This window comes from Plecotus auritus, assembly GCF_963455305.1.
Source record: "Plecotus auritus genome assembly, chromosome: 5".
Classification (NCBI taxonomy): Eukaryota; Metazoa; Chordata; class Mammalia; order Chiroptera; family Vespertilionidae; genus Plecotus; species Plecotus auritus.
The window spans coordinates 87481256-87506080 of NC_137776.1; positions in this window are offsets into that span (position 1 = coordinate 87481256).

Sequence of the window (24825 nt, forward strand, 5' to 3'; positions counted from 1 at the left end):
ATGTTTGTAAAATGAAATTGAGACCCTGATTACACTGGCTGGACCAGAGTCTCCACTGAATTGTTATCTCACTGAGAGACCTTAGGTTGGGCACCTAACATTTCAATTTCCTTATATGTAAACTAAGGATGATGAAAATTATAAACACTGCACCCTTTGTATCCTCTGTGTAGATAAAAATGACAATGTGATGAAAGTGTTTAATACTAAATACATCACTCTTGCTATTCATTGCTCTCTGACACAGCATTTAGCTCTTAGAGAATTGGGAGATGTTACAATCAAGCATAAAGGACATGCTTTTGAAATAGTATTATTTTCTTAAATTCAAAGAAAATAAATAACTTATTTTTATAGCTTCTTATTTTATTTCAAAGAGTCTAATATCCATCTTGATGTTGATTCTTTTTTAAAAAAATATTTTAAAATATATTTTATTATTTTTTTACAGAGAGGAAGGGAGAGAGAGAGTTAGAAACATCAATGAGAGAGAAACATCGATGAGCTGCGTCCTGCACACTCCCCACTGGGTATGTGCCCACAACCAAGGTACATGCCCTTGACCGGAATCGAACCTGGAACCCTTCAGTCCACAGGCTGATGCTCTATCCACTGAGCCAAACCGGTTAGGGCTGATTCTTATTTTTATAAATAACTCAACAGAGGTTTATTGAGTGCCTGCATCCTGTGGAACTGGGCTGGGTACTATGAGAGCACCAGCCAGTGCATTTTTATAATTGAGATCTAATTTCTGCATCTCCTCTTTGCCCTCTTTGTTCCCCTTTCCTTCTTTGAAGGGCTTCTCTGAGGCTGGAGCCCTTCTACCTCTCATTTAGGCCTTCATCATCTTATCCACATCATAAACCACCTCATTCTTTAATGCAGTCAGAGTTAATTTGAAGGTATGTGTACTTCTGATTATACAGTTCTCCTTGTCTGGTTTCATATAAACTTTTCTCCGTTTTCTGCCATATAAAGCCATGGTCTTGACAGTGACTATCAAAACTTTCCATCATCTCACTCCAAATTCACTTTCAGATCATTTTTCAAAGTTAACTCATAGATTCAAAATGATCAGTACATTGTTTCCTATTTCTTATTATACAGTGAGTGGCCAGATTATTATGATCTCTGAACCCATAATAATCTGGCCACTCAGTGTATATCCTATATAGTAAAAGGCTAATATGCAAATTGTCCCCTCAACCAGGAGTTCGACCAGCAGGCAGGCTTGCCAACCGCCCATGTCCCCTCCCCCTGGCCAGGCTGGCTGGACCCCACCCATGCATAAATTCATGCACTGGGCCTCTAATATATATATACACACTGAGTGGCCAGATTATTATGCATTCAGAGATCATAATAATCTGGCCACTCAGTGTAAAGAGGAAGAGAATGGGGGATAATTAAAATTTTAAATAGAAAGAAATTTCATCAGCAAAAATTCAACTTTCTTCCAAGCTAAGGTGTATGCCTAATTTTTTTGCAGGTGTAGAAGTTCTATACCTTCTTAAATTCTAATCTGCGCCAGCAAGGAAAGGGTACTTGCATTTCTCCAGTGAATCCCTTCCAAACATTTGTTTTATCTGACCAAGAAGAACTTGGTCCCGTTGCAAGATGAAATAATCACATTATGGCCATGCATTAAAAGGTTGATTTTTAATAGGCTTGGCTAGACTTGGTGGCCTGTCTAGCTAGGGAATAACACACTGTTCATTTCTCCCACTAGTAGTTATCATTTCAAAAGCAATTCATTGTTTTAAATAATGAGGTAACTTGGTGAGAATTACAAAAGCTTGCCAGCTGGCATTTGTCAGTGAGTAATATATCAGCAAAGAGATTGTACGCTTTTGATGGGTGAGACCAATACATCATCCAGATGAAATTCTGTGATGATATATAGAAGATCAGGATGTCCAAGAAAGAAATTGGGTCTTTTTCTTTTTCAGATGGAGATAAGAAGATAAGGCAGGAGGGGAACTCTTTAATGTATAAGAGTAATGAAGAACCCTGAGGATCTTTAAATTACAGCTGTGTCACTGGTAAAGTGTAATAAAGATAGGCAAAGAAATGAAGCAATGCTTCTTTAGGAAAGAACAGAAGAAGTATCTTTCCAATTGTACGACATTATAAAATGGGTTTCCTTAATAAGCCAACTGTATGTTAAGTTTGACTTCCTGCAAAGTTTCCAAGCAACACTGATGTTTGCTTTAACAAATAAAACTGTGTGAAAGTGTAGCTTCATCAATAGTGCACTGCTGTTTGGGAGGCTGGGGCCTTTCACCTCTGGAGGACAGAGAGAGAGAGGATGCTCTTATAGGCCCCACTTCAGATCACCACAAAATGTGCACACATGCTTGTACAAGTGTGTGTGTGTGCACGTGTGGGAACACACACACACACACACACACACACACACACACACACACACAGCAACTCTAAACCGCTTCGATTTCAAAGGTTCTTAGTTTCTTCAGAGTACCCCTCAGGACATCCCTCTTCACAAATATGTAGCTTTGATATTAAGTGCCCCATGCAATCATGCTATTCCTGGGGGCCTCTGCTACAAATGTCAGTGGCCCAAGACACGGAGGACTGAGAAGCAGGCAAAATGTCACATTTCCGATGGGTGGTTTTAGGTTTTCAGTGTTCTTATGTTGTAAACATTATATCTTATTATTACAAATTGGAAGTAGTGTTTGGTAGGATGAAAGAGCACTGCTTGCCACAAGTCAGATACTATCTTGAGGAATCCAAATGCCAACAAGATAGGAAAACTAGTGAAGAAATGGAATGAGCCCTAGAGACACTCAATAACATAATAGTGAGTTTCAAAAACAGGCAATTTTTTATGAGTATAGTCTTTGGATATTAAAAAAGTCAGAGAGAAAATTTAGTCTGAAGAAATATAGAAAATAATAAGGTATTGTGTTTGCCTTTACTCTGTATTTCATATCTGTCCTTCCTGAGAGTTCAATACCAACACAAATGAACATATTTATTGAGCAGTATTGCTTGTGTGACATTGTACTTGGTGATGTTAATAAAGCATGGGCCTTTCCATCAAGGAGTTTGCAATTGGAAAGTGGGTATTGGAAGCAGAAAGGACAAAAGAGACATACATAAAAACACAGGCAGTGTGAGATAAGGGAAAAAAATATTCAGTGGGTGCAGCAAAAGTTTCATAAAGAAAATGATTAGAACTCTGCTATTTAAAAGCTAGATTATGGTCCTGGCCAGTTTTGCTCAGTGAATAGAGCATTAGCCTGTGGACTGAAGGGTCCCAGGTTCAATTTCGGCCAAGGGCACATGCTCAGGTTGTGGCTTGATCCCCAGGAGGGGGCATGCAGGAGGTAGCCAATCAATGATTCTCTCTCATCATTGATGTTTCTATCTCTCCCTCTCCCTTCCTCTATGAAATCAACAAAATATATATTTTAAAAAAGTACTTAAAATAAAAAAGCTAGAGTATGGTCTTCTACAGCTCTGTAATACTGGTGTATAGCAAAGTAACATGCATGTGATGACCCTAAATGTTTAAATAAAGTGGGGAAAAAAAGAATATATAAATGAACAAATTAGAAATGTGTTTTGTGTAGATGTCATCTATTGTGCAATATGTAAGGCTCTCTCCTTGTATAAAAATATATATTTTATTGGACAGGGGAAGACAGTGCCAGAAGACCCTTGTACAATCCTGCCTTTATGGGTCAAGTGAATTTTGACCATTTGCCATAGGACAGTGTTTGCTTTATTTATAAACATAGAATTTTCCATGTTCACTAGGGGAGCATACAATAATAAGGCTTAGGCTATGTTATGTTTGCATCAGGCTATTTACCAAACATATCAAAAGAGAAATATAATAAAACCTTATGAGGTCCTTAAAAATCACTTTATGAGATCATCTGCATGGTTGTTTCTTTGTAGAATCCCTGTAAGAGATGGAGGCAAGAGCAAACAATGGAGTAAAGACAGTCTCTTTAATAAAGTGTCGGGAAAATTGGACAGGGACATGCAAAAAAAAATGAAACTAGACCACCAACTTATTTCATACATAAGAATCAACTCAAAATGGATAAAATACTTAAATGTAAGTTGTAAAACCATAAAAATCCTACAAGAAAATGTAGGCAGCAAAATATCAAATATCTCACATAGCAGAATTTTCATAGGTACGTTACCTAGGGCAAGAGAAACAAAGGAAAAACTAAACAAATGAGACTGCATCAAACTAAAGAGATACTGCACAGTAAAAGAAACCGGAATAAAAATGAAAGAACATATTTGCCAATGTTACATCTGATAAGGGGTTAATTCCCAAAAATATAAAGAACTCATACCATTCAACAAGAGGAAGACAACCCAGTTAAAAAATTGGCAAAGGACCTGAATAGACACTTCTCCAAAGAGGACATACAAATAGCCAAGAGACATATACTTTTATATTTTAATGTAGGGTTTCTTTTAAATCCTAATTTGTTAGAAACAGAGTTTGTATGGCAGCAGCCACAATCTGACTTGCATATGTGGGTCCAACAGGTAGTACACACATGGGAAGCATGCTGGGTTTGTGACAATGTAATTGAAACCAAAGTTTGGCTGCCTGGCACTACAAAAGCCAAATTTGTGGAACAGGTGATGGTGCAAAAGGAAAGAGGCTTATACAAGTGTTGGCCACTTTGATGTGGAACTCTTGTTGCAAAACCCATCTCACATCTCAGTGCAGGCAGGGATTTTTATAAGGAGGAAGAAGAAAAGCAGAACAAAGAAATCAAGGGGCAGGGTTGAAAAGTTATCTATGTGCTGACCAGCACAGTCCATTCTTGAAACAGGTCAAGTGATGGTCTGTCATCCTTGGTTTTCATTATCCTGTCTTACATCATCCTGGTTTTACAACTGAAGTGAGCAATTATTCTAGAGCTGGGATGACTAAAAGTCGGAGTTTGCATCTTCTGAAGTTAGTTGCTACGCTTCTTATACAAACATACTGTTTATCCATAAGCTACAAGAGTCAGGATTTACAGAAACAAGTCAAATGAGTGGTGGAGTGGGTTACAATTCCCCACTGTTACAATAATGGAATGTGGGGAGGACAGTGGAAAGTTAGAAGCTTCAGATTCTGATTAACAAAGCAGCTGTTACATACTTCTAGCCAATTGGTGACATAGTTATGATTAATTTTCTCTTTAAACAGTTGTGCGTGAGCCAAACTGACATGTCTGTGGCCTGGAGATAGTCCCTCCTCCCTCAAAGGCTAAGAACATCCAAACTCATAGATAATGTTTATAAAATTTATTTGAGCCAAGCACAGGATACTCTTTGAAGCAAGAACTTAACAGACAGAGAGAGAGAGAGAAAAAAGGGAAAAAAAAGATTTTCAGAATGGCAGTTTGCAGCTTCTTATGTGTATTCAAAAGTAAGTACCACAGAATGTAAGGAAGATTACAGGAAGGTGGTGAAAAGCATGGTGGGGATTGGATTTACTGGGTAGTTAACAAGATTATGTGCTCTCTTGAGGGAAGTTATGCTTTAGAAGGAGGGGTCTGAAAAGAGGCACTTCAAAGGTGTGTTAACATTGATATACCGAAACAATGGACAGGGCTTGCCCAAGGCAAAAATAAACCTTTTACTAAAGAAGTTATATGCCTGGCTCATGACTACCTACAATGACCTTCCCAGTTAGGAATTTATGCTCAGATAACCTGTGAGGTTACTTTTTGTAGAACCCCTTTGCTATACATATTTCCAACCTCTATCTAGAGTTTAGGTTTGAGTAGATTTGGAGGAAAGGGAAAAGAGAGCAAGAGATTTTTTCATTTCAAAGGCTGCAGAAATTGAGTGGCCTCATGAATTTACAGGACACAACTTGAGTTCCTTAATTTGTGCAGTGGAGGCCATTGAAGACTTGTGAGTTAAGAAATGACATATGGAGTAGTAGTTTTTAACTTGGTAATTGGATTTACAATTATAAAAGCAATTTGTTATAATGCAATGGGCACTGGGTTTAGTGACAAAACTTCTCCTTTTTATTCCAGTTTTACCATTTCTTTCTTGAATTAATGAAGGGATGCTACTTGACTTCTGTTAGCTTTATCTTCTTCTCCGTAAAATGAGCAAATTAGGTTTATTATGAGGATTGAACAGTCTATTGCAAGGGCTCTATAGCTTGTTCAGTGATATTTAAATATATTTTTCTAGAGTTTTTAGGTCAAATGGAAGAGACACTGGAACCTCAGAAATGGCATTGGGAGCCTACTGTAGTGGTCCAAGAAAGAGAGGGTGGCATAAATATTGGTGTAATGATCATGCTGATAGCATAATTTCAGAGGCTATCGAGGATGAGAAAACTTCCTGTGGGAACACATCTGCTATGCCTTTTGTGGGTAACAGAGGAGAATACACAGAACCAAAATATTTCCAACCTCTAGCAGGGGTGGGCAAACTTTTTGACTCGAGGGCCACAATGGGTTCTTAAACTGGACCGGAGGGCCGGAACAAAAGCATGGATGGAGTGTTTGTGTGAACTAATATAAATTCAAAGTAAAGGAGCAGAGGGGAGAGCAAGAGAACCCTCTGCTCTTTCGGCTCCGCAGGTTGGATAGAACAGCCAAACGGGCCAGATCCGGCCCGAGGGCCGTAGTTTGCCCACGGCTGATAGAGTTTAGGTTTGAGTAGATTTGGAGGAAAGGGAAAAGAGAGCAAGAGATTAGCATCTGCTGTGTCATCTGGAGGGTGCTTCAGGGAGTTCTGTGGTGGAATTCAGGATTGCTTGGGAGTCCACAATCACTAATGCCCACCTTTAGGCTACCATGGCCTCTTACTATCAAAGTCTTTTCAGCAGTATTGCTCGGAGGGTTGTCTATGGACTCTAATACAAGTGGAAGATAATCTTGGCCCTCCCACTTAATTAGTTTAGGTAAGTTAGAATCAGGGCACTCATAGTAAAATGGGAAGAATCATAAAACCTGTTTTTCAGCAGTGTTATGAAGATTAAATAAAATTATACACATAAAGCATTTATAAAAATGCCTATCATAAAAAGCACTGAAAAAATAGTTGTTATCTATATTGGTGAAATTGCTCTTCCTGCTCTCATTTCCATAAATTGAAGACAAAATTTCCACACACTGCACACACATACACACACACACAGTAGTCTCATAATGCTAGTTTAAGTAGTTTGGAGTATTGAAAAATAGAGAAATTTGGCTTCTTCATTTATAAGTTTAAAGCTCAATATTGCCATGAAGTTAAGCAAAAAATGTTGAACATATTTTTTTTAAATCTCCATTCCTCATAAAGACCTCAAATTAAATATATATACTGAGTGGCCAGATTATTATGATCTCTGAATGCATAATAATCTGGCCACTCAGTGTATATCCTATATAATAAAAGACTAATATGCAAATTGTCCCCTCAACCAGGTGTTTGACCAGCAGGCAGGCCGGACAACAGCCCATGTCCCCTCCCCTGGCCAGGCTGGCTGGACCCCACCCATGCACAAATTCATGCGCCAAGCCTCTAATATACACACACACACACACACACACACACACACACACACATATATATATATATATATATATATATATATATATATACTGAGTGGCCAGGTTGTTATGCATTCAGAGATCATAATAATCTGGCCACTCAGTGTGTGTGTATATATATATATATATATATATATATATACACACACACACATATATATATATATATATATATATATATATATACACATACACATAGATGTACCAAAAAATGTATACACACTTTAACAGCTGGTAGCTCAATTTTGAAAATGAAATATATTTTAATAAACACTGCCTTTATAATTATTTAAAGTGTGTGCATACATTTTTGGGACTATATATATATATATAAATATATATATAAATATATATATATATATATATTAAAAAGCATAAACCCATGTGGATAAGACAAAAAGACAGAAGCAACAAAATATTGGAAACTAGGAAGCAGATGGACAAGTAGTAACTGACTCAGCAGACACAACAACAACAAATAAAAACACGGAAAGATTCCATTAGTGATGTTGGGATGTTGCATTTACAATAAGCTGATTTTCCCATCATAATCCCATAAGAGTTCAGAGATTGGCAGCCTCAGTATTTCTAGAAGTGAGAAGTCAAATTAATTCTTACCTTTCACAATCTGATAAACATTCAATCTCAACATGTCCAAAACAGAAATTTTACACTCTTCCCCTTAAACCTCAGCTTCTCTCTAGATTTCCTCATCTTGATTATTTACAATTATATCCTTCCAAAATGTTTGGAATGATGCTTAACTTGACGGTTTCTCTCGTATTTCACATCCAATCCAATGACAACTATTGTTGACTGTTTAAAAAATGTATCCAGAATCAGCAGCTGCTCAATGCTATCCCTGTTGTCTGAGCCACCATCATTTCTCACCTGGTATATTCAGGTCTGCTGTAACAAAGAACTGAGCATAATAACAACAGAAATGCATTGATTCACAATTCCAGAGGCTATCAGTCTGAGATCAAGGTGTCATCATGGTTGGTTCCTGCTGAGAGCTGTGAGGGCAAATCTGCCCACCCTCTCTCCTAGATTCTGAAGGCCTATAGGCATCCTTAGGCTTATAGAGACTTCATCCCATTCACTGTCTTCATCTTCAGATGGTGTCCTCCCTGTGTGCAAGCCTGTGTGCAAACTGCTCCTTTTTATAAGAACACTAGAGGCCCAGTGCATGAAATTTGTGCACTGGTAGGGTCCCTAATGGCTGCTGGCTGCCGGCTGCCAGCCAGGTACACTTTCCCTTCCCCAGCCGGCTCTGCCTCCAGGTTGAACTCCCAGACAACTCCTGGTCGAGGGGACAATTTGCATACTATGCTTTTATTATATAGGACTAGTCATATTGAATTAGGCCCTACCTTAATGACCTCATGGAAACTTGACCAGCTCTGTAAATACCCTATTTCCATGCTGAGCTACTGGGTGTTATGATGTCAATATCTATTTGGGAGAAGCAATTCAACCCATAATACCCAAGATTATTGTAGTAACATGGTAATTGTTCTCTCTGTTTCCACCTTTCTCCGTACAACCTACTCTCCACTCAGCAGCCAGAGTAAAGCAGTAGTGACACTCAGTATCTCTGTTCTCTCTGAGTAAAGTCTTTTAATGGCTCCCCGTCTTTAACAGAGTAAAAGCCAAGTCTTTCTGATGCCCTCCCCTGTCCTCTGATGAGGAATTCACAGTCTGTGATTTATGGTTCACCTAGTATAGAAGTTTAAAATCTTAACTAACAAAGGGATGACTGTTTTCCCCTTCTATGTAAACACTGTCGTCACCTGTGATTCTTTAATATAGATCCAGGAGTCATCAACCCCTGGCCTGCAGGTCAAACCCAGCCCATCACCTGTTTTTTTAAAGAAAGTTTTATTGGGACTTAGCCATGCCACTTGTTTACATGTCTACAGCTGCTTTCTGCTACAATGACAGTGTCGAATAGTTATAACAGATCATATGGCTCAAAAGCCTGAAATAAATGGTCCTTTATGGAAAAAGTTTGTTGATCCCTGACACATATCTTCAATGTGTTACTGCACTGGACAAGTATGATAGTCTCTTTTTTTAAATTGTAAGTCTTTTACCGAACAAATACCAGTGGCCTCTTTCCAAGTTATACCCTTCAAATACTGCTTTGAAGTGTGTCACCTTATTATTCCTCTGCACTGCTGAGCATTGTGAGGTCTCGCTTTTCCTACCTAATTACCAGGTATCTCTTGGCCTTCTCTTCTGATGACCACCGGGCAAATCCTGAGGGGAGTCTTTTGTATATTTATACACAATAAGGCCTATAATTCTGAAGTGTTGAGAAATTGAGCTGTGATGATTCCTAGCTCTTGGTTGATGAATATTTTTCTTCTTTCCTTTTTCAATGTAGTTCATATAAAAAACAAAGTCTTACTTTTGAAATCTTGTATAAGTGGTCTCTCTCTCTCTCTCTCCCTCCCCCCACCTTTTTTTTTCTCACAACAAAGAGTTGACCTCTCTTATTGATTAATCCCCTCAGCCACAATGCTCCCCTCTCTGTTTGATGAGTTCACTAAACATGCTTCCATCTCATGACTTTTGTCTTTGCTACACTTTCTACCCAGACCCCCTAAATATGCATGTGGTTGGCTTCTCACCTATTTCAAGCATTTAGTCAAGTGTCAGCTTCTCAAAACAAAACAAAACAAAAACCTTCTTTGATTGCACTTAAAGCTATAACTCCAACACATGACACTCCTAAACCTGTATGATTTCACTTCATAGAACTGTATTACAGATTACATTTGCTTAATTATTTTGTTATGAGCTGTCTTTCTTCCTAGAACATGAGCTACATATTGAACTATGCACTGTTTCATGGCTAGAGCAGTGTGAGACATATAAAAAGCATTTAAATATAACTTGTAGAAAGTGAAAATGCAACCAATTCCACATACAATACAATTCCAAACCAATGCATTTGGAATTTAGGATCAGGAGTTACAAATTTGTTGACATCAGTCATTCATAATGGGAACAATATTTACCGAGAGCCTATGATGTGCCCAGCACTGTGTCACTGTTCCATGGAATGGAAATGAACAGCCTGCTATATTTTTCCCCTTAGCACCTAGCTATCATTCCCTGACTTCAGGTAACAGATATGCTCATTTTTTTTTATCATCTACCTCCCCACCATCCCTCCAAGCGGTTAGCTGAAAACTGCCATTTCTCCTGTTATTTTTTGTGTGATCTGTTCCCAGTTCTTGGAAGTGTCCCTGGCGCACAGCAGTAGGAGCTCAGAAGGGAACTGACTGCATGTGCCTTGTTCTGAGCCCCTCCCACGAATGCCCTCTCATTCTCCTCCACACTGCCAACACGACTCCCTTCAAGGCTCTTTCGTTCCCAACCCGAGGCTTTTGCGTTTAGTGTTTGTAGAATTCTTTGTGGCATTTTTTATAACAGCAAATATCGTTTGAAGGTAATCTAGTATTCTTCATGAAATCTAGTATTCTCAAACTTGATTATAGCATAACTGAGTTTCTTAGCTGAATTCAAACTGGCTCTAAGCATTAGGGAGAAGGCAAGGAAGCTCTCTTTATTGGGTGCCCACTATAAATCAGGCATATCACATAACTGAATCAGAAACTTGCATAGCAGCCCCTTGAGCTAAATTCTACCACTGGCACATCACACCTGAGAAACTAGGGTGCAGAGAAATGAAGTTCCTGCTCCAAAATCATGCGGCTGGTGGCAGGCAGAGCTTCATCTGCTCCGAGAGAGCAGACTACTTTCAACTCAAAGTTCCCAAAGCATTTCAAACCCCAGGAATGTGTCTGAATAAAGAGAGGCTTGTTGTCTCTAATAATTAGAGTCTTCACATGGCTTTTAAGAAATAAAATTGGCGTGTCAAAAGCAAAGAACAGTAAGAAAAAAAAATCACAACAAAAATATATTACATGAAGCAACATGCACCCACTCTCCTACCTCAGGAATGATCGAGGAGAAGCTGTGGGCGGGAAACATTCAGCTTCCCTACTTCAGGTCAGCATTTCTCAGATGCAAATGATGCATAAATCCCCTTTAAAAGAAAAAAAAATCACTCAGACCTCTAGTGTTTACTTGAATTTTTCACTACAATCCTATCTAATGATGCTTAAAGTTTCATGCTTATTGACATTTCAACACTGAAAATATGTAAAATGTTAAAAATCACAAAACTATAAAAGCAACATTTGATATCAGTATCTATTTAACATGGTCCATGACGCTGTTTGATAACAGCAAATGTTTTTCTCAATACGAGTATAACCCTGATGTTCAGAGTGTGGGATGCTTTTAGTTTGCCTTGAACATGGTAATAGTACCCAGTGCTCAGTAATTACTTGATTATCTCTTCGTTTTCCATTTTTGAAACTCTTGCATAAGTTTTACATAGTGATTGATTTTAATTAGGAAAAAAAGCAATATTTACCATTATGTCTTCTTCTTCATATTCTTCTTCTTTTTCTTCTTCTTCTTCTACTACTACTACTACTACTACTACTACTACTACTACTGATATTTGGTTGGTTTTTAGTCTGAGACAATTAAAATAGTACCAACTGGTACTCATTCTGCCAAAAATGTGTTTGAAAATAGTCCTTGACTATACCAGCACTGGGTTATAGATGATCATGAAATGATACTGATTATGCTTGTATTTATTTTAAAAATTAATAAAATAAAAACTAAATCTTTAAAAATTATTTTTTAAAAAACTAAAATATTCTCAAGACTATGAGTACATGTCCCTGCCATCCCCCAGCCCATCCCGCATATGTCAAGCCAGTTTACTGGCTGCAGTGGGCCAGTCCCAGTTCAGTCTCCTGTGCACTGGCTGCCCCCACTGTACAGAGCCTCTGGCCCATTTGAAAGGAGAATGAGTGAATCTGAACACAGCTGGAAGAGAGTCTGCTAGTTCACTTCCAATGTCATTTGAGCAGGAAAGCACCCTAAAGTGTGAGCATTGACATTCACACAGATACATCCAATCTATAGTTATATTTTTGAGTTGTCTGGATAACCGTTTCTCAGTAATATTAATGAATATCAATCACAGAGTAAAATGGGACCTTTATAGTTGCCTTGATTGGGAAATATTGGTGCTTGGCCTTAAAAAAGGCTGAGACACTAGCCGGCTGTACTCACTGGGGTCCCAGGGAAAATGGGGTCTCCCTGAGGCTGCTTCATGGGCAATGGACAGTGTTCAAGTGAGTTCTGTGAGCAGTGGCATTAGAAACTAAATGAGGTGTGATTGCTTAAGGATATTCTCGATAGTGTTCAGTCAAACCCCAGAAAGATGGGAGTCAGAGGCAGTGCTCTCCTCTGTGTACAGACACCAAAGAAAATCCACTACAGTAAGTCAGATCCACTTACATTGCATGCTAAATTTATTTCATGTTGTCACTGATTCTTTAAGGCAGTGGTCATTCAAAATTATTTAAAGAATAAATAAACTTATAAAACTGAAGGAGAGATGGAGGGGAAAGCAGGACAGAAAGAATGTGAGGGCCAGAGGGAGGGGGCAGAAAGCTAAGGAGAAAGGCATTGAGATGAAATGTAAAGTTGCTCACGTCCATAAGCCACCAAATCAAAAGTCTTGTTTCTTCACACATAAATAGTTAAGAGCTCAAATTGCAAAAATGGAGGGAATTAGATTAAAATCAGGGTCTTTGTCTGGAAAAAAAGGTGCTTAATCTGAAAAATAACAATAAGAATAATATTCCTCTCATAGAATTTTAGAAGGAAACTGTCCATTCCTGGGTTATTTCTCTTAGAGGAACCACCTATACACCTAGATGATGTATCAACTCACAAAGAATCAACACCAGCAATAAAAAATGCAGTCAAGGCAGCAAGAATAGAGGAGGTATTTCTAAAATGACCTCTCTTTCTTTCCCTCTGCCCTCCTGAAGGCAGAGAACACAGCCTGGAACCCTTGTAAAAATATCTTCAGAGAGGGAGGTCCTATCAGGGAAGGGCTAAAGGAGGCAGCTGGAAGGGGAGCATGCGGGGTGAGGTTGTGCTCAGAAAACAAGGCGAAGAGATGGAAAAGGTGGGTAGGCAGCAAGAATAGTGATTCCCCCCCTTGATTCTTTTACATCAGACACTATCCACCTTCTGTACTTTTATTCTTAATGATAAAGCCTTAATTTCTGTTTCTATATGGTTTGAGAAAAAAAGGAGTATGGAAACCCAGGATTCAGAAACACAAGAAGGCTACTTTTGGAAGCTTTTCAAACATTTGATGTCCTTGCTTGGTCCCCCCAGAAGCAAACGTTGGTACAAGGATTCAAATACAAGCAATTGACATAAAAATAGAAGAAAATTCCAATAGCTGAATGTAGAAGTTCAACAGAGAGAGCGGGGGCGGGGGGAGGGAGATAGGAGCAGGGTGCACTGTTAGCCAGCTGCTACTGTGGGTTATGATTGCTTGATATCCTAAGGGAACTCTGACAGCCAGTAGGGGAACTCTGACAGCCAGTAGGGGACGGTTATTGGACTGAGGCACAGGAGCTCAGGTACTTATACACCAACTCCTGTTTGTCATTCGGTCAAGAAGTCACTCAGGAAGGGGTATGTGATTCCCTGGTACTGCTGACCTGCTCCACAAGCAGATGAAGTGGCTTCGAAGGCAAGGTCAGTCATTAGGAAAGAAGGGCAGGTGCTCACAGGAGAAAGTCGGGCTGGTGTGCAATGAAAATGGAAGGGAGAGGAAAGGAATAAGCACCAAAGAAAATCCACTACAGTAAGTCAGATTCACTTACATTGCATGCTAAATTTATTTCATGCTGTCACTGATTCTTTAAGGCAGTGGTCATTCAAAATTATTTAAAGAATAAGTAAACTTATAAAACTGAAGGAGAGATGGAGGGACAAGTTTTACACCCCTTTGCTGGACAACTGATATTTATTTTTTCTCTACCACCCATTCTAGATGCTCCTCAGCTTTATTTGGCTTTCACTGCAGGGCAACACAGATATTTAATCTCAAGAGGCCCTGCTTATTGCACCCTTGGTAGACCATGGCTGCTGAAAATCCACTTTTACCAATACTACTGGACATGGAAGCAGCAATAGACTCTCCCCCTACACACACACACACACACACACACACACACACGCGCAATTCTCCCAAATCCGAGAAATACTCCTCCTTGCCCCTCCTATTACATAGCAGCATGATACTGAGGGGTAATCTCCCCTGCCAATTATTGATGCTCTTCTTGGAATTATGGGTCAGTGGCACAAGGATCCCATCACCATTTGTAACTTTAAGTTTAGTGGAAATATTACTATGTCCCCGAGTAGAAGTGGCCTTTTCCCTGATAACTGGGATTGAGAATATATTTTGCAAAAAACCTGAAGTTGTAGGACCAGGAAAAAACAGTCACCGCTGGATCACTATGATGGAGGGCAAAGGTCTATTTCCATCCCTTCATTCACAGACTGGTGGCTTCCAATTTTAGGTTCACAGCCCCACAGAATGGCCATTGTTTCAAAATATATTCCTCATTTTGAAGGACAGTGACCATCTTTAAAGTGTCATGCTCATCTGAGAAGCATTAGATGCACCTTTAAAAAGCTATTTCAGTGTGAAATTAAACTGACAACTGGGAAGTGATGTGCTATATGGTAGAATGAATGGATCCGATGGCAGTTGCGCATTGCCTCCATTCTTGTATATAAAGTGGACATCCTTATCCTGTGTGATGTAAAAAAAAATTATAAACAGAAACCTCATTTAAAAGAAAGTAGGGAGGCCAGAAGGGGGGGCTTTCCTGTCCTATGCCTATCACAAAGTACCACAGGAGGAACTGTTTGTTTGTAATAGCCCTTCCCCACTTCCTTTCCCTCTCTGTAACAGCCTTCCCAACTTCCCTTACCTCTTTATAGTAGCCTTCCTGGCTTCCCTTACCTCTCTATGACAACCTTCCCAACTTCCCTTACCTCTCTATAACAGCCTTCCCGACTTCCCTTACCTCTTTATAGTAGCCTTCCCGGCTTCCCTTACCTCTCTATGACAACCTTCCCAACTTCCCTTACCTCTCTATAATAGCCTTCCCGACTTCCCTTACCTCTCTATAATTGCCTTCCCAACTTCCCTTACTTCTCTATAATAGCATTCCCAACTTCCTTTCCCTCTCTATAATTGCCTTCCCAACTTCCCTTACCTCTCTATGATAGCCTTCCCTACTTCCATTGCCTCTCACTGTGGGCTTTTCTTGCTCTCTTTCTAATTCTTTGAGTTGTTGAGTTAGATGATTTATTACCATTTTTTCTTGTTTTTTGAGGTAGGCCTGTAGAGCTATAAACTTCCCTCTCAGGACTGCTTTCATTGTGTCCCATAGGATTTGCAATGTTGTGTTTTTATTGTCATTAGTCTCCAGGATGTTTTTAATTTCTTCTTTGATCTCATTGATAACCTAATCATTGTTTAGTTGCATGCTATTCTGCTTCCAAGTGTTTGAATTTTTTGGAATGTTTTTATTGCACTTTATTTCTAATATTATACTATTGTGGTCTGAGAAAATGCTTGATATGATTTCAAACTTTTTGAATTTGGGGAGACTTTGCTTGTGACCCAATATGTGGTCTATTTTTGAAAATGTCCCATGTGCACTTGAGAAGAACGTATATTCCGTGGCTTTGGGGTGAAATGCTCTGAAGATGTCAATTAGGTCCATCTGATCTAGTGTGTCATTTAGAATTGCTGTTTCTTTGCTGATTTTTTGTCTAGAGGATTTATCTAGTGATGTCAGTGGTGTATTAAAGTCTCCCACTATGATGGTATTGTTGTCGATCTCTCCCTTGATATCTTCCAGGAGATTTTTTATGTATTTGGGTGCTCCTGCCTTGGGTGCATATATGTTTACCAGAGTTATATCTTCTTGTTGAATTGCTCCCTTTAGTATTATGTAGCGGCCTTCCTTATCTCTTATTATGGCCTTTACTTTGAGGTCTATTTTGTCAGATATAAGTATGGCAACCCCAGCTTTTTTCTCATTTCCATTTGCCTGCAAAATGTTTTTCCATCCCTTTGCTCTCAGTCTGTGTGAATCCTTTGCTCTGAGGTAGGTCTCTTGTAGACAGCAAATATATGGGTCATGTTTTCTTATCCATTCAGCTACCCTATGTCTTTTGATTGGTGCATTTAATCCATTTACGTTTAATGTTATTATTGACAAGTACATGTTTGTTGTCATATTTTTTCTTAGTGTTTGTGTTTCTTCTTGCCTTTCTCTTTCTTCTTTTTATAGCAGTCCCTTTAGCATTTCTTGCATTGCTGGCTTGGTAGTGATAAACTCTCTTAGCCCTTTTTTGTCTCTGAAGCTCCTGATTCCACCTTCAATTTTGAATGATAGCCTTGCCGGGTATAGTATTCTTGGATGCAGACCCTTGCTTTGCATCACTTTGTATATTTCATTCCATTCCCTTCTGGCCTGGTGTGTTTCTGTTGAGAAATCAGTTGATATTCTGATAGGAGATCCCTTGTAAGTAACTTTCTGTCTCTCTCTGGCAGCCTTTAAGATTCTTACTTTGTCGTTGGTGTTCACCAATCTAATTATGATGTGTCTTGGTGTTGGTCTTTTGGGGTTCAACTTGTTTGGAACTCTATGTACTTCTTGGACTTGCATAGTTTTTTTCTTGCCAATATCAGGGAAGTTTTCTGTCATTATTTCTTCAAACAGGTTTTCTATTCCTTGCTTCTCTTCCTCTTCTTCTGGTATCCCTATTATTCTAATATTGTTTCGTTTTGTGTTGTCCCAAAGCTCCCTTAGGTTCTCCTCTTGCTTTTTAAGTCTTCTTTCCAGTTGCTGCTGTGTTTGTGTGTTTTTTCCTACCTTGTCTTCTAATTCACTGATGCAGTCCTCAGCCTCTTCTAGTCTACTGTTTAGGCCTTCCATTGTGTTCTTTATTGCAACTATGTTGTTCTTCATCTCCTCTTGGTTTCTTTTCATGTTGGTGACATTCTCATTCAGCTCCTTATAGTTCTCATTGAGTTGTGTGTATTTGTCATTGAGTTGTGTGTATTTGTCATCCATCCATTTAAACATCCTTATAACCATTACTCTGAATTCTATCTCTGATAAGCTGCTAGCCTCGAATTCATTTAACTCCCTTTCTGGTGATTCCTCTTTTTCTTTCCTTTGGGGATTACTTTTTTGTCTCCCATATTTTCCTATAATGTTTTAATTGTATATCCAATTGCTTTGCTACCCAGGTTTTTTTGGGGATGGTGCTACTGGCGTAATCTCCCAGTTCTCCTGGGCTTGTTAATCTAGTGTAGCTCCCTACTTGAGCTATTTGGGTTCTCTTGATGTAGGCCTGAGAGCTTGAGAGGCATAACTGCGGTGTCTAGAAGTCAGCCGCCGTGGAGGAGAGTGTCCCAATTTTTGCTGTCTTACACCCTTAATTGAAATCACGCGTGCCCAGCAGGGACTCACATTGGCACCCAGGAACCGACTGTTGGGGTGATGGGGCTCAGGGGGCCTGCTCTCTGGAAAGGCGTGACTGTGGTGCCCAGAGTTCTGCAGTATTGGGGTGGGCAGACCCAGCTTTTGCTGTTGCACCTCTGGTGGATAGGCGCTTACTCCCAGTGGCAGCTCACAAGAGCACCCATGGTACGTTTGCCAGCAAGGCACACTGAGGGACTCTGAAGGGCCCTGGCAGCGTAGCCGCGCAATTGAGGCGCCTGTGGGCTGGTATCCAGGATGAGTGAATTCAAAACTTCTACTGCTGGGGGGAGTGCGCCCCCACTTGTTCAAGATCATACCCAGGGAGAGCTCACAGTGGCTCCCACTAGCGCCCTGTGGGTAGATGGGCTCAGGGTGCCTGCCTGTTGGAACTTTGCCTCTGTGGAGGTGCGCTTGCCAGGCGCAGAGTTCTGTTGTACTCTGAGGGGTCCTGGCACTGTGTTTGAGCCGCTGGGGTGAATGTGGGCAGTTATCCAGGAAGAGGGAATTCAGAATTTCTACTGCGGGGCTGCACACCCTTGTCTGTGCAGAATCACACCCTCGGGGGCTCTCAGCGGTTCCCAAGGAACACAGGTGCCTAAGGAGTGGAGTGCCCTGCGCAGCTGGAAACGTGAGAATCCAGCTGGAAAGGCATTCGAATCTGGATACTCACGAATCCGGAGTTCTGCCGCTGGGGAAGGGGAGGTTGCACTTACTGCTGCCAAGCGGTGCTCCTTTGGAGGTGGAGGTCCCAGGGTTCATGGGTCTGCAGCTGGGGTAGCAGGATTTTGGCTGGAGTGGCTGCTGGGTTGCAGGGCAGTTCCAAGGCCTGTCTGGTTGGTGGTGGGATGAGTTCCTAAAAAAGGCCATTCTCCCCTTCAAGATGGCGTGGGTTCCGTGCTCGAGTCCCTCTGTCCGGGGAGTGCCCGCAGCGGTGGTAGTCTCTCCTTGTCAAGGAGAGCCTGTCTGCCAGCCCCTGCTGCTCCTGCGAGATTTAACTTTCCCTCACTCACTCACACACACACCACGCACATCCACACACTCTCCTTTCATACCCTCACTCATTTCCTCTCCCTCACCTCCATCTTGCCATCCACCATCTTTTTTCTATCCATTGCCTCTCTATAATAGCCTCCCCAACTTCCCTTACCTCTCTATAAAACACTGTCCTCTCATTTGTCTTATCAGACTGGCAGATGGCTCACCAGTAGCAATACTGAGCCAGATTTAATCACCAGACATCTGCTGTGAGAGTTAGACTCAGCCCTGAGGGGAGTAAGCTGCACTGCTCTGTCTCTTCCCTCAGGTCTTTGCTCTGTTCATGATGCTTTGGGCAAATCTATAATGGAAAAGGGCAGAAGCTGGTTGACCTCCACTGGACCAGCCATCTTATTCACTGGGCCATTCACTGCCTCTACTACAATGGGTGCTCTGACAGGCACTAATAGGAATGAAGATAGCCATATATTTTATGAACACTCCTATAAATTCATCCATATGCTATTCCCCATTCAGCTTTGCCTCTGACTTTCCAGTATTATCCTTTGTAGAAACAGGGCCAAATGATCAAGTCATTTGCCACTGCCCAGTAATCTGTATACATTTTACCTCAGGCCACTTCTCCCTTGACATGAATTCAAATCTCAACTGGAGGATTTCCCCCTAAACCATTATGTTTGAGGCTGTAAGGTGGCAGAGGTCTATTTTTGACTCACACTCTTATATTGAACTTAGTAAGCCAAGTTAATTCCCCACCCCCCTTATCTTCAGGCTGTCATAGGAACTGTTCTACAGGGACACAGGTGCCAGGTGAGAGATAAGCATTGGTGCAACAGACACAGGCAGCATGATAACCTAGACCAGTGGTCAGCAAACTGCGGCTTGCGAGCCACATGCGGCTCTTTGGCCCCTTGAGTTTTTAGCAAAGGCCAGCTTGGAAGTACCCTAATTAAGTTAATAACAATGTACCTACCTATATAGTTTAAGTTTAAAAAATTTGGCTCTCAAAAGAAATTTCAATCGTTGTACTGTTGATATTTGGCTCTGTTGACTAATGAGTTTGCCGACCACTGACCTAGATGATCTTGGCTCAACTTACTTGAGCCACTAGATCTGTTTGGGCCCCTTCCAAAGCACCCTTTATATCACCCAATAGATTACTGCTGTGCCCACCTGACTTTATGCCTGATAATTCATAACCTGTGATGGGAAACTCCAAGAGCATAGTCAATTGATGAGCCATGCTTAAATTCTCTACTAGGAGCTACTTTTTAATGTTGAATACAGGTATGCCTTGTTTTATTGCACTTCGCTTTATTGAGCTTCACAGATGTTGCATTTTTTACAAGTTGAAGGCAAGACCCTCCACAGCAAAAATATTATGCCTTGCTTTATTGTGATGTGTCCCTTTTTGCAGTGGTCTGGAACTGAACCTGCAATATCTTAGAAGATGCTTATAGTTATTTGTGTAGATAGTATGCCCTTGCTTAAAAATGTTGTAGTATGCACTGCAACTCTCATATTATGACTTGGAAGAGACTCACATGGTGTCTGTATTTACAGTCGGTGCCTCTAGTACTGTGGGATCTGCTGGGTCATATGGCACAAGTGGCAGGGTCATTTAAATTTCAAACTTGCTGCAAAGTTATATTCTGCTTTGAGCCCCACCTAAAAACTGGTTACCACTTGACTCACTAAATTAATTAGTTGAAAGTATTCCAACAGGTGGTATGTGTTATCTTTAAAAGCCAAATAAGTTGACCAAATATCTATCTCTTAATAACATTAGGGCTTATAACTTGGAATTCTCCAAACCACTAGACTCTTAAAATGTTCACCTTTTCCAGGTCTCTGAATCATTGGACCAGATAGGGCTTATCTTTTATCCTTTGATGAATATTCTTTTCATTGCATCCAGATTGTTTGCATTTTTTGCTTCCCAGTTCTGATTAATAAGGTATCATCATTATTTCTAATGAATCCAAAATGTCAAATATCTACATAAGTAATGATGTGACAAAATCATAGACTGACCTATACATTTAACTTACTTAGTATGGTGATTGCTGAGAAAAAAAAAAACACACAACAAAAAACACTTTAATTGCTTTGAATAACTGTAAAGCTGCCAATTACTCAATAAGAACTCTTTCTAATTACAGTCTGGTTACTTGTGTTTTACAAAATTCACCAATTCATATAACTAGAGTTGCAGTATTACATTAAAGAAACATATCAGTAGCTACTCTTTGGCATTGTGTAATTTAGTCTCATGAATTTTATGAAGAAAGAAGTAACAATCTAACAGATAAAAGTATGTCCTGTTAATCTTTGACAATTAGTTATGACATTATTTAATGTAACCTAAGACATTGACTTTCAGGGTAACCATTATTTTGCATATCCCTATAAAAGAAAAATTACAGCTAATATTGACATTGTTCTATTTAATGGTGCACCCCAAGGTCAGACTGCTAAAATATTTTTAAATGCTCATTTTAATATCCATGAAATGTGGTAAATAAAATGCTTTCTCCATCCATCAGAAATACAGCTCAGTTTCTGACAATATATCTTTATGAAATTCTCTAGAGTATATTTCTAATGAATGTCAAATGTACCTGCAGTACAAAGCATTTAAATGTGCAAGGAAAAAATAATTTACCAAGAACATATTCTAAGTAAATAAGATTCAAACAACAGAAGAAAGGTTTCAAGCATTTTTCTGTCTGTTTTCTCCTTCGGTGAAATCCTAGCCCTAACTGGCCAACATAGACTCAGGGAGAATCTATTGGGCTTCCTAAAAATGTCTATTTCCAGAAAAGAGGCAATTCATCTAGGATATTTGCCAGTCTTATGTTTACAAAAGAGAATGTGTGTTTGTAAGTAGCAGTATTATAAGGTCTGCTCAAATTTCTACAAGGTGTCTTCATGAATAACAAGAAAAAATAAATAGACACTAGGGTAACTATTTTTGTTTTGAATTCTATAATCAACCATCACAATCTCTGGATCACAATAAAATCTCTGTTCTAACAAGATTTAATAAAGAATGGCACCAGAGAACAATGTGTACACAGTATTACAAACAGAACCTCGATTGAATTTCATACAGTATAGAATATTGCCGTATCCTAAGTAATTCAACATAAATATTTGACAAATGTTTCTGCACTTATCAGTTACTGAACATCTAGTTATTTTTCTTGCAACCCTTGTTTCTAAACCTTAGGAACTATTAGTCAAAGAAAGAACAAATGAGAAAGATGAATTCTGACCATGTCTAAGCTACTCCTAAAATTAATTAAGAAAGAGTACTGTCATAAAGAAAGTCATGGATGTTGTGCTATATAATTGCACATTATTAAAATCAGTAAACTATAGTGCTTGTTCAATTGTTTGCATTTTGAATGTGCATACTTTAATAAAAAATACAGCTATTGTGTTTTTAAAATCTTTACTATAGAATTTATATGATGTGATATACTGATTACTTGTGCATATATCTGAGTGTTCTGTTAAATAGTAAGCTTTTGTGGCAAGGACTTATATCTTTCTTATGTAATATTTAATACTTTCAAAAGCATGGTGATGAATATATAATTTGTCTTAAAGTGAAAGGCTAAGAACATACCGGTGTACACTGACAGATCCTCCCTTCCCCCAACTGGTGGGCAGAGTATGATGTAACCTGCGTCTGCTGCCGGGACATCCCCGAGACATTGAACCACCAATCAGCGCATGCCAAGTGCCCTGGGCCCCACCCCTCCCGTTCCTCCCCTCAAAAGGCGTGTTCACCTCTGCATGTGCTGCTGCTCTCCCCAGTCTGCGAGACAGCCCGGCAGGTCCTTCTCCTCCTCCTTCTCTAATCCTGGTTTTTCTATCTCGCTCATTAGTGCAGAATAAACTTCCTCTATTTATTTATTTATTTATTTATTTATTTATTTATTTATTTATTTATTTTAAATAAATCTTTATTCAGATTATTACAATTGTTTCTCCTTTTCCCCCCCATAGCTCCCCTCCACCTGGTTCCCACCCCACCTTCTGCCCTTACCTCCCCCCCCACTGTCCTCATCCATAGGTGTATGATTTTTGTCCAGTCTCTTCCTGAACCCCCCCATACCCCTTTCCCCCTGAGAATTATCAGCCCACTCCCTTTCTATGCCCCTGATTCTATTATATTCACCAGATTATTCTGTTCCTCAGGTTTTTAATTCACTTGATTTTTAGGTTCACTTGTTGATAGATATGTATTTGTTGTTCATAATTTTTATCTTTACTTTTTTCTTCTTCCTCTTCTTTAAGAATACCTTTCAGCATTTCATATAATACTGGTTTGGTGGTGATGAACTCCTTTAGCTTTTTCTTATCTGTGAAGCTCTTCATCTGCCCTTCAATTCTGAATGATAGCTTTGCTGGGTAGAGTAATCTTGGTTGTAGGTTCTTGCTATTCATCACATTGAAAATTTCTTGCCACTCCCGTCTGGCCTGCATAGTTTCTGTTGAGAAATCAGCTGACAGTCGTATGGGTGCTCCCTTGTAGGTAATTAACTGTTTTTCTCTTGCTGCTTTTAATATTCTCTCTTTGTCTTTTGCTCTTGGCATTTTAATTATGATGTGTCTTGGTGTGGTCCTCTTTGGATTCCTTTTGTTTGGGGTTCTGTGCGCTTCCTGGACTTGTAAGTCTATTTCTTTCACCAGGTGGGGGAAGTTTTCAGTCATTATTTCTTCAAATAGGTTTTCAGTATCTTGCTCTCTCTCTTCTTCTGGCACCCCCATAATTCTGATGTTGGTATGCTTGAAGTTGACCCAGAGTCTTCTTACACTATCTTCAACTTTTTGGATTTTTTTTTTTTCTTTTTGCTTTTTCGGTTGAGTGTTTTTTGCTTCTTTGTATTTCAATTCTTTGACTTGATTCTTGCGTTCCTCTAGTCTGTTTTTGGGTCTCTGTATAATATCTTTTATTTCAGTCAGCGTATGTTTAATTTCTAGTTGGTCCTTTTTCATATCTTCGAGGGTCTCGTTATATTTATCGGCCTTTTCTAGGATATTCTTGAAAAGCCTTATAACCGTGGTTTTGAATTCTATATCCAGTCGTTTGTTTTCCTCCATTTCTTTCGTTTGTGATCTGTTTCTTTGACGCCGCATTTTCACTGCTTCCCTGAGTTGGTAGGGTAAATTTGTGTGCTAGGTTTCCTATGGCCCAGTGGGTCGGCCTCCCCAGTAACCTGAGGTGGACACTCTTGGTGCACCCCTTTGTGGACTGTGTGTACAGCCTTGTTGTAATGAAGGCTTGATTGTTGTTGGTATCACTGGGAGGAATTGACCTCCAGGCCAGTTGGCTGTAAGGATCAGCTGTGTCTATGCTGGGAGAAGTTCGGTGCTGGAGACAGCCTTATAGGATTAGACTTGCCAAATTGCAATAGCCTCTGTGCTCAGCTTGGATGGGTGGAGTCTCAGGGCGGAGCAGACAGTCTTGGCTTCCCGTTAGCCTTGCCCTTGCGCGCACTCGTAGACCTCTGCCTTCCCCAGCTCCCGAGTCTCCGCCCAAGAGTCCAGACTCCCCCCACAAGAGCGTGGGTCCCCAGGGGCTCACCTGGAACTGGGGTTCAGTGCAGTCAGAACTGGGGCTCAGTGCAGTCAGGAGCCTCTGACTCCCTTCCACTAGGCAAAGCCTGTGGCAACCTCCGCTGCCTTTGTGCGCACTGGCACGCGCGTGTCTTCAGACCTCTGCCTTCCCCGGCTCCTGAGTCTCCGCCCGAGAGTCCAGACTCCCCCTGTAAGAGCGT